The sequence below is a fragment of the Mesitornis unicolor genome, unplaced genomic scaffold (assembly GCF_000695765.1).
Source record: "Mesitornis unicolor isolate BGI_N332 unplaced genomic scaffold, ASM69576v1 scaffold18285, whole genome shotgun sequence".
NCBI classification, from domain to species: Eukaryota; Metazoa; Chordata; class Aves; order Mesitornithiformes; family Mesitornithidae; genus Mesitornis; species Mesitornis unicolor.
This window is the reverse complement of record NW_010187708.1, coordinates 4,350-18,418: the sequence shown is the minus strand read 5'-3', so window position 1 is coordinate 18,418 and position 14,069 is coordinate 4,350. Positions and strand designations below refer to the sequence as shown.

General features: G+C 43.3%; 1 protein-coding gene across 1 annotated transcript in view; it reads left to right on the top strand.

Annotated features, from left to right (window-relative positions):
- LOC104541476 (serine/threonine-protein kinase BRSK2) overlaps window positions 1–14,069 on the top strand; it is a gene marked incomplete at its 5' end in the record, with an annotated part of 58,538 nt that overhangs the window by 43,819 nt on the left and 650 nt on the right. The window lies entirely within an intron of this gene.

Genomic DNA, 14,069 nt, shown 5'->3' with positions numbered 1-14,069 from the left:
CCTCAGGAATGAGGGAGAAACAACCTGACTGGGTCTTGGAGACATAAAAAATTAAAAATGAATTCCTGTGCAGTTCCTGGGACTGGCCGTGCCAATACAGAGAGTGCAAATTACAGCTGTGCATAAAAGTTTCAAGAAAGATAAATAAGAGGTTTTATTAGTGATGTTTTTCCATGGTTTTATATTTCAAAAAAGGGTTTGTGTTTTTCCCTGTCCATCAAAACCAATTCTATAACCTGCCAATTTAGTATTTTTAGGAACAAAATGGGGTATGGGGTTCAAGATGTTATGCTGTCAAAAAGCCTGTTACAATCCCTTTTTTTTCCTGTTGTCGAGCTGTCAGTTTACATTCTAATCACACAATTAATGTATGTAGACCTGTTACACAATTAGCTTTAAATGAAATACTTAAAAGAGCTATGCTGACTGCAAGTGACTTAGAAAAGAGACAATATTCTGAAGTATTAACTTAAGGAGATGTGATTATTTTGTTAAAATTAACAAGGAAACAGAAGTACCAATTTCTGGAGAATTTTAGTAAACTAGCCACAGTATTTACCTACTCTGACATTATCCAAATACCCCCTTGTTTCCAGACTGCTAGTTACTGTCTGGCCAGTCAGTCTGGATGCACTTGAGGGGAACATTTCAGGTGTTGGAGGTGGGAGTCAGACACAAATCTTTCAGTCATATTTGAAACTTTCTTTGCTCTTACGTGTTTTTGCAAAGCATAAATTCTTGTAACGATTGGATGAATGCTCTGAGCTCTATCGCTATAGATCTCTGTTACATTTTATTACAAGAAGATGTAGTTGACTCGAAGGGGGCTGGAACCCAGGAACTGCTAAGAGGCATGAGACAACAAACTTCTCCGAGTTATGAAAGAAGAAAAAAAGATACAAACTCTTGACTGTGACTTCTGGTTGTTGGCTCAATCAGCAGCTGTAGGCACTTCTTAAACCTGTTAGGCATCTTCAGGGAGAAATGTATCATAGGAGCCTAATCTGCCTTCATTCAGTCAGAGCAGCCAAAGAATTTCCTAGGCAGGTAAACTCCTGGCCTCTCTGACATCTCTGATACCTTGTTCCAGTTCATGAATTCTCTCTTCTGCTTTACTTCCTTGCTTTTTTCCCCTTCTCTTTCTCTCAGTCTTGTGCCTTTCTGAGAGAACTTCCATGGGTATCATCTCCCACTGCCCTCTGCCAACCTGCCTCTAACCTTGGGGATGTGAAGCATATAATTGCTGCTTAGATGCTTTCACCAGTGTCACTGAACCAAGTACCTGCCCTTTCTACTCCATGCTTTCCCAGACGGTCTATGCAACACAGGCCTGGCTGCATCAGAAAACATACATATCCATGCTCTTCTAGCATGGGTTCAGCTTACGCAAGCATATCCAGCACCCCTTTCCCCTTTTTGAAATTACTTTTCTCAGTATTTAGGGGAGGAATGCCAAGAAATTATCCTTCCCTCTCTCCTGCTGGCTTTTCAGGAGGCAGGGAGTAGTTAGAGCTTCCTGGAAGTTGGGAATTTTCAGCATACACGTGCATATTTCCAAGAAGCCTGTTTCTTGAATACCCAAGCATTCACTGAGAGGCCAGGCAAGAGGAGATCTGAGACTGAACTGAGTGCTTTAACTGTTAGCTGCTTGCTCAGCAGTGAGTGGGTGCTCCACATTGCCCAGCACTCATAAACACAATGATTTAGATCCCAAATGCAAGGGAATCCTGGCTGACAGCAGCAGATCTGACTTGCCAGCAAGTTCCACATGGAGTGTCCAGCAGGACTGGTCCTTTCTGCTTTAAAGCTGACCTACAGAACTCCTCCTGCTTATCGCACCCGAGTAAGAAGTACCCAGAGGCTGTGGCAATGGGAGCTATACACAAGGTGGACAGTAATGTCTTAGGGCCAGATTCTGCCACCCTATCCAGAAGTAATTCTATTGCCAGCAAATAGTGACATTGAAAGCAAGAGGAGCAAGAGACTACATGTGAATGAGAGGTGGAGTTACGCTGAGGACTTGGACGTTATCCTTTAGGGTCTAAGAGATGTTTCTGAGCTGTGTAAGTAGCCTTGTCATTCCATGTCCAATAGCACATTGCTGCATTTCCTCCTCTCCAGGTTTTTGATATACATAGATCAGCTGGCTGGGCATTTCTTGGCTGTTGCAGGCTGACGTGCAAAGATGGCCAGGTTAAACAATGCATTCACAAGGCTTTCAGTGTGCTGATGTGGTAGCAGAATATTTCCCACATCTCATAAATACCGATAGCTATGATAAAGAGGTGAGTGGAGCAGTGGGACTGAAGCAGTGTCCACTCTCAGACGCAGGGCCAGGTTTGCAGTGGCATACAGTGGGTGGCAGAATTTGGCCTGGGTTGGTAAAGACCAAAATGTGTGTATGTTTCCTGCTTCAGGTAATAACGTGCTAAGTTACTACTTTATGCACAGAGGTATGGAAACCTTTTTTTATGTTTTTCCCTCCCTCCCTCCTCTTTCCGTTCTATGATCCAGACACCACTAACTGTATGGAGTTGATGACTGGCAGACTTTCCAAATGTGGTAAGAACTTCCTTCCCTTCTGCCTTTTCTCTTTCCCCAGCCCCTGCTGAGCAACATAACAACACGCCGTCCTATCCCTTCCACCTCTTCCCCTTCCTTATCCCTGCTCTCCCACGCTCTTTTCAATACTACCCACCCGTAACAGCCCACTGTGTCTTTCACTTACCTGGTGGACACAAGCGTACACCCTTTATCCTGTTCCACCCTATCCATGCACAGATGCACAGGCTCCACTGCGGCTTTCTCCTTCATAGCACAAGTGTGTGGTGTTGCACTTGAGATTCCCTCCCTCACTGTAACCCAGGTCAGCGATTTTCTTTTTCTTTCCTGTTTTCTTTCCCCCTCTTTTGTTGACTTGCTGCTTTTGATTCATGATTCTTCAGTCCCCTTTCTTCAGTGAATCAGAATGCTGCCCTGCTCGCTGCTGTCTCCCTTGGTTTCCTGATAGTTTTTGAGACAGGATTGCTATGTTATTTAATTCCCTTTTTGCATCCACCCCCTTCTTCCCTAGATACCCTTGGGGTAAGATCCTCTTAAATCTTCCATAAGACACGCTGCATATTATCTGTCAGACACTTAGCTAGTGTAAATTGTCATGGTTCCAGTCTGATCTTGGGGAAGGATGTTGTGTCTGTAGCTGGAGGAGTAGTGAACCTACTGGAGATTTAGAATTTTGCTAGGAATGAAAAAGAAAAAAAAAAAAAGAAGAGTTTCCTGCAAAGCTTGCAGCTCAGCTTGCTTGGGATTCCATGAATTTTGGTTCACTTGTCCCTTGCCTTCCCTTCCCTCTGTGCCCACACTGTATTCTTTCTTTCATTACCTGTGCCTCTGCTGACTACTCCAGTTACAGTAGTGGAAATACCCAAATACCGTAAGAGAGGTTTTTGTCTTAATACTTGTATCTTGTGCAGAAAGGTTCTCTGTTCTCCTTAGATTTCTATTCTGGTACCTAGGCTGAATTCAGGTATCTCTGTGAAAGAGAACACGAGCTGTTGACAAAGTGATTACTGAGCTATTACTGCTCTCCAGCTGGACCTGTGACTCCTGTGTTATCTCTTCATAAACTGAGGAAAGTTGTTCTGGAGTTGTTGAGTCTGTAACAGCAAAGGAAAATTGTCATGGTGAAGATAATACTAAGTTTATGCATGTGTGACTCAAGACAGAATTTGGCCTGTTTCCTGTATTTCAGATGATCTCTTTCCCTTAAGTTGCAACTTTGCTGGTAGGAGTTTTTAATTTGCTCTGGAAGGAGCTTGTTTCATTTCTTAATTGAGTTTTGTGGGTTATACCATTTCTGATCTCCTCATGAGGACTCATAGGCAGACCTCCAGCTTCTTCTTGAAAGCATCAGACAACAAATCCCTCTTCTCCCTCATGCCTTTGTTTCTTGCCTGCATCTGGCATTCACATCATACGAAAATATTTAAATGCTGATTCTACTGATTGCTTGCATGTTAATTGAGCTATACAGATAACCAGCCAGGAGTCTGTGTTCTCCAGACAGAGAGCATTACAGCTCACTCCCAGTCCAGGCAGGCCCTCCAGTTGTCACAGTGTCAGCACCAATCCAACAAGGGACAAATTGGACAAGGTGAAGGCCAGCGGGGAGGCTGTTCTGTGGCAGCTACAGCACAGACAAAGCACATACAGGGAAGAGAAAGGATGGGTTATAGGGCTTAAGTGGAGCTGCTTCCTTTAAATCATATCCTGTTGGTGTGCTCACGCACAACATAAGCAGTGGTGACTGCACAATGCTGAATTCTACCCTCCTATATCGGTGAAGAGCTGTTTCATGTGCAGGAGAGCTCGCTCACAATTTAGACACAGTAGCAAAGGGGAATGATAGCCTATTATTATCATCATCATCATAATCATCATCATCCTATTATTGGCAAACTGTCCTCTATGACTTTGAGGACACAACATTGATATCGTGTAAGAAAAACTATACTGTGTGGAGCTTTTACTTCATCATTGTTCCATATTCTGCTAGTGACCACAGGAGATCATTTTAAAAGTTAACGCTGGAGCAGGAAAAGCTGATCAAATGCTTTATGCCTGGCTCAGCCATGTGAAAGCTCTGGTGGGAATGAGGAATATCTTAAACCATTGGATTTTGTAATTAACAGAAAGGCAAATTTATTTAGTCCTTTAAACATTACCTCATCTTCTGATGGCAGTGATCGTCAGTCTGAGAAGTGATTTCGCATCTATTCATTGGCATTGAAAAACAGGTTAACGTTGAACAGCAGAGGTCTGTCACAGGATCTGCCAATATCCAGATGACGTAGCAGATGCTGTATCAACCCTACCTGTGCACGCTAGAAAACTGCTGCTGACTCTTAATGTTTCACAACAGAAGAAAATAATTTCACTCATGATAAAGTTGAAATGCACATTAGGGTGCATTTTAGGTGGAATATTTTATTTTATTTTATGTTTCCACCCATTTCAGCAGGGGAATGAGCCTTTCTATTGTCAGAAAGACTAAGCTGGTTTCCATGAAGTCTTTCATATCTGTTTATAAGATTAACTTTACCTTGTAAAAATTAAAAACTTTACATTTAAAATGCAGCTGTAACCTGAAAACTGCCTATAGGAGCGATACCTTCCAACTTAGCTGATCTATTCCTTGTGTGTATTCAGAGCCAGATCAGTTTAGTGACAAATAAGCTTTACCACTTCATGTGCTGCCATTAAGCATTATAAATGAACACAGCTGTAAAAGAATGAGATGGCTTCTGTTTCTTCTGAGGCAGGATTGAGAGAACTGTTTGCCACCATATAATCTGGTATTTATGCTGTCTCACAGAAGAATAGGTTGTATAATTGACAATGAGATTCTAACAGGTTCTGTAGAGTCTTTACATTAAAATAAATCAAGGTAATACACAAACTGTAAAGCCCTCCAGCTTCAACCACAAAGCTGGGAATAAGAAAGCAATTATCATTGTAGATTGAACACATTGGATCTGGAGCCATTCATATACACCAGTCAGACGCCCACTGTGCCATTTCAGTTGCCCTTGTTCAGAAAAGAGTCTGTCTTTACAAACTTTAATGACTTTAAGTCCTTTAAACTGTGAGCAGAGAATTTCTTTGGATGGTTGACTCAGTAGTAAAGCTGATGTGTAGCCTTTGCTAGCTCCCGTTACCAGCCATCCCCAATTTTTTGGAGTCCTTAGTAGGTATGTTTTGCCAAGGTGCTGGCTGCTGGCAGAAAGCTCTGAAAAGCCTGCCTGATTCTTGACTTTACTTTCTGATAAACACAAGGGAACCTGTAAACTTTCCAGTCTCTACACTGTAGCTGTCTGGGGCTGAACTTTATTTCCAAGTAAGACAATCTTTGCTTGTTGCTTTCCATCCCTCCCGACTCCCAGGAAAGTCTTCAGTTACATCAGTGGCACTTCCATGGAGCTGGGTGATGATAAGAGGAGGAAAATGTTAGTACACGTAACTAGTGCATCTCCAGTCAAATCATGTTACCGTGTTAGGCACTGCACAAACGTATGTTCCTGCAGAGTCTTAGACCATAACCCTGTGACAACAGGATGGCCAGAAGACCTCATGTTTTTCTTGAACATTCTGTGTTGCCACATACGATTCAAAACCTTGGCTCCTGGCACCAGAATTAAACAAAAAGCTTTATGGATTCTTGCGTGTACCAGTGGCTATCGCCAAAATTATCTAATCAAGGCAGAAGCACAGCAAATCCATTTGCCTTTCATGTCTTTCCAATGTATCTCGCTCAAATCTCTTGCTTCCAGTGTGTAGGACTTGACATAGCTTCCTATTCAGAGCCATCTGACCTTGTCCCCCATGGCCAATCATCCTCTGTGCACACAGAGCAACTGCACTGCAGTAAAGGCTTCTTTTCATAGCTCCTTGCAATCACAGCTTGATCCATACAGATGCAAGTCCACGTCAGTAGCATACTTGAGAAATTAGGAGACATTTTTCAGTTTAAAACTGGTTAGATCACATTTGGGTTGCAGTTGCCGCATGTAACTTTGTAAGTGCTAATTTAGAGGCCATTGGTGTTACTAGCAGCAGCAGATATCTGGATTTGGTGCTCTTGGAAGTGATCCTGATCCATATTGGCATTAATTAGAGTAATCCTGCTTCTTACAAAGAAGCTATTTGATGAAAGAGGAGGCTGGAGATTTGCATTCATAAACTGATGGCAGAAACTCTAATGCTGAAACCTGCAGAAAAAGACATACGCTGCCCCCACCCAGCTGAAAGGCTCTTCTCACCACGGTCACACTGTGAGCTACTCAGAACAATGGGTTTTTTTATTAGCATTTCTGGAAAATGTGCCAGCTACCGCTCTTTCTGAGCATGGCTGATTATTCTGTCTAAATTGTGACCCAAATGAGACAGAAACTGAAGAAGACTCACCTGAAAGATCACATATTCATTCCTAATGAGTGGATCACAACAAGTAAGATAGGTTAGGTTTTCCAAAGAGTTGAAGCGAGGTTTCTCGGTTTTCCTTGCCCATTTCAGCACCATTCCTAGTGTCCTTTGCTGTCTAAGTGGATGGCTGACTCCCCTGACACTGCAGTCATATCTCTTCGTTCTAGTATTGTGTTGGAGAGACATTTCTTTTCCAATTCATAACTCATGTTTTTGCGCTGTAGGGGAAGGTAGCAACAAAACTGGCAACTTGGCACTGAAGATGAATCCAGATGTATTTAACTATTTGGGACATGTCAGATCCCACTTTGTCCCCTATGGCTAGATTTGTACTGTCCAATACAAGATCTTTTTCTCAGTAATAATATCTAATGCAGAAAACACAGGTATCTCTGTCTTAATTAAGTTCACAGTACTTTATTTATGGCAGGCAGTGCTTCAGGATGGCCCATGTGAACATTTGCTTGCTGTACTAAGCTAAATTTGAGATGGCCTCCTCAGAACCTTAAATCATATTCTGAAGGTATTGATTCAGAGGAAATGAGAAGGCAACATTTCACCCACATACACAAGTCATTTTTCTCCTTAGGAACAGGTCAGAGAACTCAAAATCCATAAGCTCATACTTGAACATCTATCTGGAAGGAAAGGACAAAATCATGTTATTAAGTGCCAGTACACTCCTGACTTTTTTTATAGACAAAGAACTGGAATGAAGGAGGAGAAATCTCTATGAGAATGGGTAGCAGCAATACTATCATCTTCTGTGGCTTTATGAGTGTAGGTCATCAGCTTCCCTTCTCAGCACATGCTTGTGTAGGCAGACCTTTCTAAAAGGACAGGCAGATGCAAAAATTCATGGGCTGAGTCCTTCACCAGCCAATTTGCCAGGACAGCATGATTCCACAACAGGATCTGGCATCTCTTCATACCACCACAACCCTTGTCTGCTCTTTCAGGGCCACCAGCTGTCCAAATGAATGTATGATTCCCTCCTTTCCATCACCATGTCTCCTTTTTTGATTGTTATGTGGTGGTGCCGGATTGGCCAGAGCTATTCATCAGTAATGGACACATCTGTTTTCTAATTAATTACTCATGCCTTAGCTCTGTAGATGGCAGCAGCAAGGAAATACGCCTCATGTATCTGAGTCTTTGCTGCCTTTGTTCACCGTTCTCTAACTCATTACCCAAGAGTTACCAGTCTCATACTGTCTGTGACAGGAGAGGCTGAACTGGAGCGCAGCTTCTCTGTGTGTGTATGAGAGAGAGCAAACGTTCAAGGTAGATGCAGAGTGGCCATCTGGATGCATCTGGCTAGTCACAAACACTGGGCCACCCTCCTGCAGAGGAGACAGGATGTTTTGGGGGAGTAAGAACAAGGATGGGTTATAGAGCATTTAAATGTAAGGCTGGTCGTTCAGCTCTGCCCAGGTGTGTAGTGATTAAAAGTTCCCATCTTCTGCTGGTAGCACAGCCAGCTGTGCTAACAGTGTGGGATAATCTGAGTAGTTCCTACCAGAAGTCTGTTTCTGTAGCAATCTTTGCAGCTGCCATTTTTACTGGCAGACTGTAAGGACTCTGGGAAATAACCTCTGTTTTTACCTTTGGAAGTCACCTTTCTCAGCCGCAATTCAGGTGTTCTGCTAAGAAACTGGAGTTGTTCTGTGGACTGTTTGTCTCCATTTTCTAGTCCTAAATTGAAAGGAGGTCAAAACAACTGTCCCCTTGGGTAATTATCTGGGGAAAAAAATAAATGGGAAACTTGTTCTGGTCAATGTGTTGCGACAATTTATAAACCCAGTAAAAATGGCATCCATGTCTCTTGAAATGCTTTCCAGACTTCCTATATTTTTAGACAAGTACCAGTCTTGGGATTTCTGCAGTTCCTTTAGCTCACTTCAGGTGGCCTAGGATGGGCTCATAGCTTAGGAGGAAGTTCTGTACGATGGCCTCCAGCAAGACATTGCAATGGCCTTTCTGTCACCCTTCTCCAGTCTGTAGGGAAGTCTTATACATCCAGCCATTACATGAGAAAAAAAGTATTTCTGTAGCCTTCTTCAGTTGGTGAGCTTGTAGAGGCATCTCTCTGATTTGTGTTTGTACAATGCCTAGGCTAGGGGCTCTCAAGTCTGGAGGAAGACCCCCGCATGATATTACGACTAAACGAAGAGGACTTTCCTCTTTCTGTCATCTTTTTCACTGCATATACTCTTGGAGTGGGGTTTATATTTTAAGTCTTCTGTATTTGAAGGCAGAAGGGACTCTGCCAACAGAAACCAAGCAAACAGTTAAAAAATGCCTAGTCTTAACAAAGAGGGCTAGAACGCTGTCAAGGGAGCAAAATGAGTTTGAAAGGGAATGGACTGTCACCGATCAAGAGATATTTTCAAAGCTTTATGTGAAAGGAGTTGATTTTTGTTACTTGATTCACTGAATATACAGCTACTGTTGCAATACAGAGCAAGCTAGGGATGAAAGAGACAAGCAGTTAAAGAGAAAGGCATGAGTACAGGAAGAAAACTTCCCTGGCAGAGGCAGGCAGAAGACAGCCACAAAGGAAGTGAAAGCAATAGGGAAAGGAATACGGGATGTTAGGCTGACAAAGTGTGTCTCTGTTCCCAGTTGAGACCTATCTTTTCCCCTTCACTTTATCCCAAAAACTAAGCTAAAAATGCAGAAACACAACATTTCTCAGGCTATACAGAAAGGAATGGCAAAGGATAATCCCACAGATGGCATATTTGTTTTGTGCAACTTTGTGTTCAGCACCACAAGGATTAGTGCATTAAAAATACATAGACTTGAGAGAGATGGCTTCACAGGAGAAGGAAGTACCTCCGGGTTTGCTTCCATTAAGTCAATGGGAACATTGCTGTTTGCTTCAATGAAAACAAGACCAAGTCCTTATCTGACTATCTTAAAATGTTACAAAACAGCAGACTCTAATCTGTGTCTGAAGCCTCCAGGCTTGTCCTGAAGCTGCTTGTTCACCACCTCCTGTTATTTTCTGTGGAGGACTCTGAGGGTCTTTGCAAGGTCAGGGCAGGGTCTTTGCAAAGTGCATCCTTTACAGGTGTCAGTTCCGGTGCCTGGAGTGAATCACCTCCTTTTCTCTTTCCTCTTACGCGTGTGCTCCACTTGCACTTTGAGGCTAGGTCAATGTCAGACAGACTTCCTGAGAACAGCAGATGAAATACTGAGGACTGTGAGGGCTGATAGAAGCCCCCTGCCCAGCTTCCTTTTACATTTCTTTCTGTCTCCAGCCCTGTTTCTTCCTTTTAGTGCCTGTTGTATTCAGATGCATTCACAGTTTTGACGTCTTTCGTGATATTTTGCTGTGACAGTGATGCCCACAGGTGTTACAAACCAGTGCCTTTTCCATAAGGATATTTAGCATCCCTTCAATACATGACCCTTTCATAAGCTTCAGTGCTTGTTTTCAAACCCATTGCCCTTCCTCATCTTGCAGCATACAGCTCCTTGGTCCAACTAAAAAATGCACATATCCATCTCCTCCTAACAGATATAAACCTAACGCTCTGAACCTCCCCTCCTGCCTCTGATCCTTCTCATGGTTTCTCACCCTTGCTACCCTTTATGCCTTCTTTGCTCTGTGTTGATGAATATTTGCTCTCAAGGGGAAAGAAGACCTTAGTTATGGATGCATGACACACCAGGGAAGTTTTGAAGAATCAGGGAGCCAAATCTTCATCCCTGTCCAGAGGAAATGGACATCTCATTTTTTGAACTAAGAGAGGCAGCCTTTTTGAGGTCCCCAGATGGACTTCCAGGTGTAAGAGCCTATCACACATTTTGCACTGAATGCTAGGAGTGGACAGTTGCTGAAAAAGCAATCACCACCTCCACTTTCAAGTCTTGTTTTACTGGATGTATAAACCCACAGGGAACTGAGAACTAGGAGAAGCAATACCACGCACCGTTTTCATGCTTCCAGCATAGCCGACCAGTGTTTACGTATCTCCAGAGAAAAATGTGAGGACTCTGCCTATCCAAGGACCACTATCCATACCAGCCCAGCAGTGGGCTAACAACCTGTCCTGCAGACAACATGTGTATTGCTTGGTGTAGGATCAGTTCTTTCTTGACTGCAGGATAGGAGAGCATTATTACCTAGTATTTAATTACAAGTCCAGATACTACAAAAGGCTAAGGAAGGAAAGGGTTAGTGAAATGGCCTATTTTATTTTTCAGTAGCTCTCTCTAAACATCCCTAAGGATTTCTTAACTCCCATTAATTTTTTTTTTACCTGAAAATGCTGATTGTAAGGAATCCAGTAGTGATACAGGCAAAGAAAAGCAGATTGTTAAATACTTTTGCTGCAATAAATCTCCAGGCACTTGAAAGCTGGTAGGGCATGGGGAGGAGAAAGGGTGGATGAAACAGGGGCTGCATATTTTAATAGGATGATTAAAAATCCTTTATCAGGGCTCAGCAAATATAAGATATTTAAATAGAATTTTTTCAATGTCTTACTGCTCCATTCTTGCAAGTTGTACTTTTGTCTGCTGTTCCTGTCTACGTGAAAACCAAAAACTTCCCCAATTGCTGCAGAGCCCTGCTTACTCTGCCCTCTTCTTTCCCTCTAAGCTTGTTGAATAAACTGCTCAGCTGAATAACTAGAGATACTCCTCTCCCTTTTCCTCCCAACCTAGCAGTCTTTCCTGCTCCAGCATTTTTTTCAGTGCTCTTTTTCATTCTCTCTGCTGACTCCATTTGCTTATGAAGATGAGGGGTCCAAAGCCACATAAGAACCAGATCTGCCCACATTCGCACATTCAAGGCTGAGTGTTTGCTTTCTTTTTTTGCTTTCTTTTCACTGAAAAAGAGTATCCACCTAAAAGAAGTAGAAATAAGTCTGAGTAGATGGAAATGAGTCTGAGCAGAGCATGTGCCCACAAACCTAAAGCAGTTCTAGAGAGGCTTAGGGAAATCTCTGAAGTAGAAGTTGTAGATGTGGAACAGATGTCCCCTTTCCAAAGCATTTGCATGCATGTGGAAGGAAGCAGGTGAAGCTCACAGAGGTCTGACCCCGAAATGACCGAGAGGTGATAGCCCTTCTCTTCTCAGCCAGAAGCTGAGCTATGTGCTCTGCCTGGCTGTTTGTTTGGGCTCATCTTTAAGGCTTCAGTCAGTCAGGTGAATGATGCCCTTCCAGAAACTAACAGCCATTTGCTTGTGGCATTGGTGTATCTGAATGCACAGGGAGAACCAGGGCTAGCAGTAAGTTCGACAAAAAGCAGCAGGTGGAGGAAGACAAGGAATGAATTAGATTAATACAGTTGAGATCCTTCACTGTATACACCAGCCATTTGATTTTTTCAATGCCTGTTACCATGCAGAGGAAAGCAGCAACTACCTGGTTAGCACGGGGCAGGAAAAAAGAGTACCACATTCAGTTTTGCAGGGCAGAAATACTATATATTTTCTCTTCGTCTGTATAAGAGCAGTTGATATCTCTCAAGCATTTTCCATTGGGGAATAAGAAAGCACTCAACTAGCTCTTCAGACCAGTTGCTGTGCACTGAAAGTACTTGCCTACTGTTGTAACTGGCTTGCTTATGTTTGTAATAAAAGTGAAGGGAAATACAGTATTACCAAGCCACGAGCATCCACCAGCTGTGGATAAATGGCCATCTCTGCTATGCAGAAGCCCCTTTGCTCTCAACTGAATGTTGCCATCTCAGGGATGAAAGATTCCACTCTTTAGAGCATACCACAGCATTGGAAGGCAGATATAAGGAGCCCATTTCCTTCTGGGAGCTAGAGAACTGAATTACTTAGGTGGGATATAAATGGTTTGAGTTTGTTAGAATGATGGAGCCAGCAGTCCCAGATTTTGAGAAAAGCATCGTGGGGTTGTAATGATCACGAACAGGCATCACCTCCATTCTGTGTGTTAGATAAAAATACCTTCAGTATCCATGTTCAGAGAATTTAGTGTGACCTCTCCTACGTCTGGTCAAGATTAATCCCCCAATCCAAGAAAATCAACAGGGACTAAAAATGCCCCCAAAAGGCTACCTTTCTCGTAGTAGCTGGTCCCTTTCCCTCGGTAGCACCCCTGAGCCTTTCCTCAGGTATGGTCTCCCACACATCCTCTGGCACAGGACTAGTCTAACAGCACACAGCTGTGCTGCCTGGAGGTCTGAGTGGCAAGAAATGGTTGGTATTCATGTGCACAGTGCCCAACCCATGCTAATACTGCAACCCGCCCTAGTGGCTGGCGGAATGAGATACCTGTTCTTCTAGCACACCACCCTGCATCTCTCTCTGGCTCCTAACTCTGCTGGAGTGAATGTCAGTGTCACGGAGGCAGTACTATAGAGAGAAAACAAGCTCAGAACAGTGAGGAAGCCGTTCCCGACCTTGGTAGGTCCCAGAAATAGTTACATGGTTAACAGCCTGCTTCCACAATGCATTCAGCGTTGCCATTTCCAGGTGTTTGTTGTAAGAAGGATCTGAAGGTGCTTAGGAGCTTGCAGGTACAAGCCACAAAGTACACATGCAGATGGCAATACTCATGTCAGCCGTAGCTCATTGTTCAAATGTCGTTTCCCTTGGAGCGCTGAAAGGTGAGCAAGGAGATACTCGGAAAGAAATGAAATGCAAGCAAAGAAGGCCTAATGCACAGCATAGTCAGAGAGCTTAGCAAGGCTGCAAAGCACCAGCTGGTGACTAGGTAAAAATACCCCATGTTTGTAACAGCAGCAGTAAGATGGGATTTGCTCGTGTCCAGCATTACCTTCACTGACGTTTCAGCGTGTGTGACTCCCAGTAATAGACTGAACTGTTTCAGCCACACGGTACTGTGTCCTGCTAGGAGAGACAGCTGCTCCCCCACTGAGGAGAAAACTAGGTCCTTCCCCGAGGTGCTTTATGCTCCCAGCCTCTTTATTTCTAATGGTTTCCCATCCTGAACACTCTTCCTCTTCCTCCTCATTGTCTTCATCCCCCACACACCCCCACACACGTGGCTCTGGATCTCCTCATCATGTTCTTCTCGTTAAAAACCCCATTGTTCATTTGTTTGTTTGTTCTCTCTCTTTCTCTCCTCTTTTTCTCT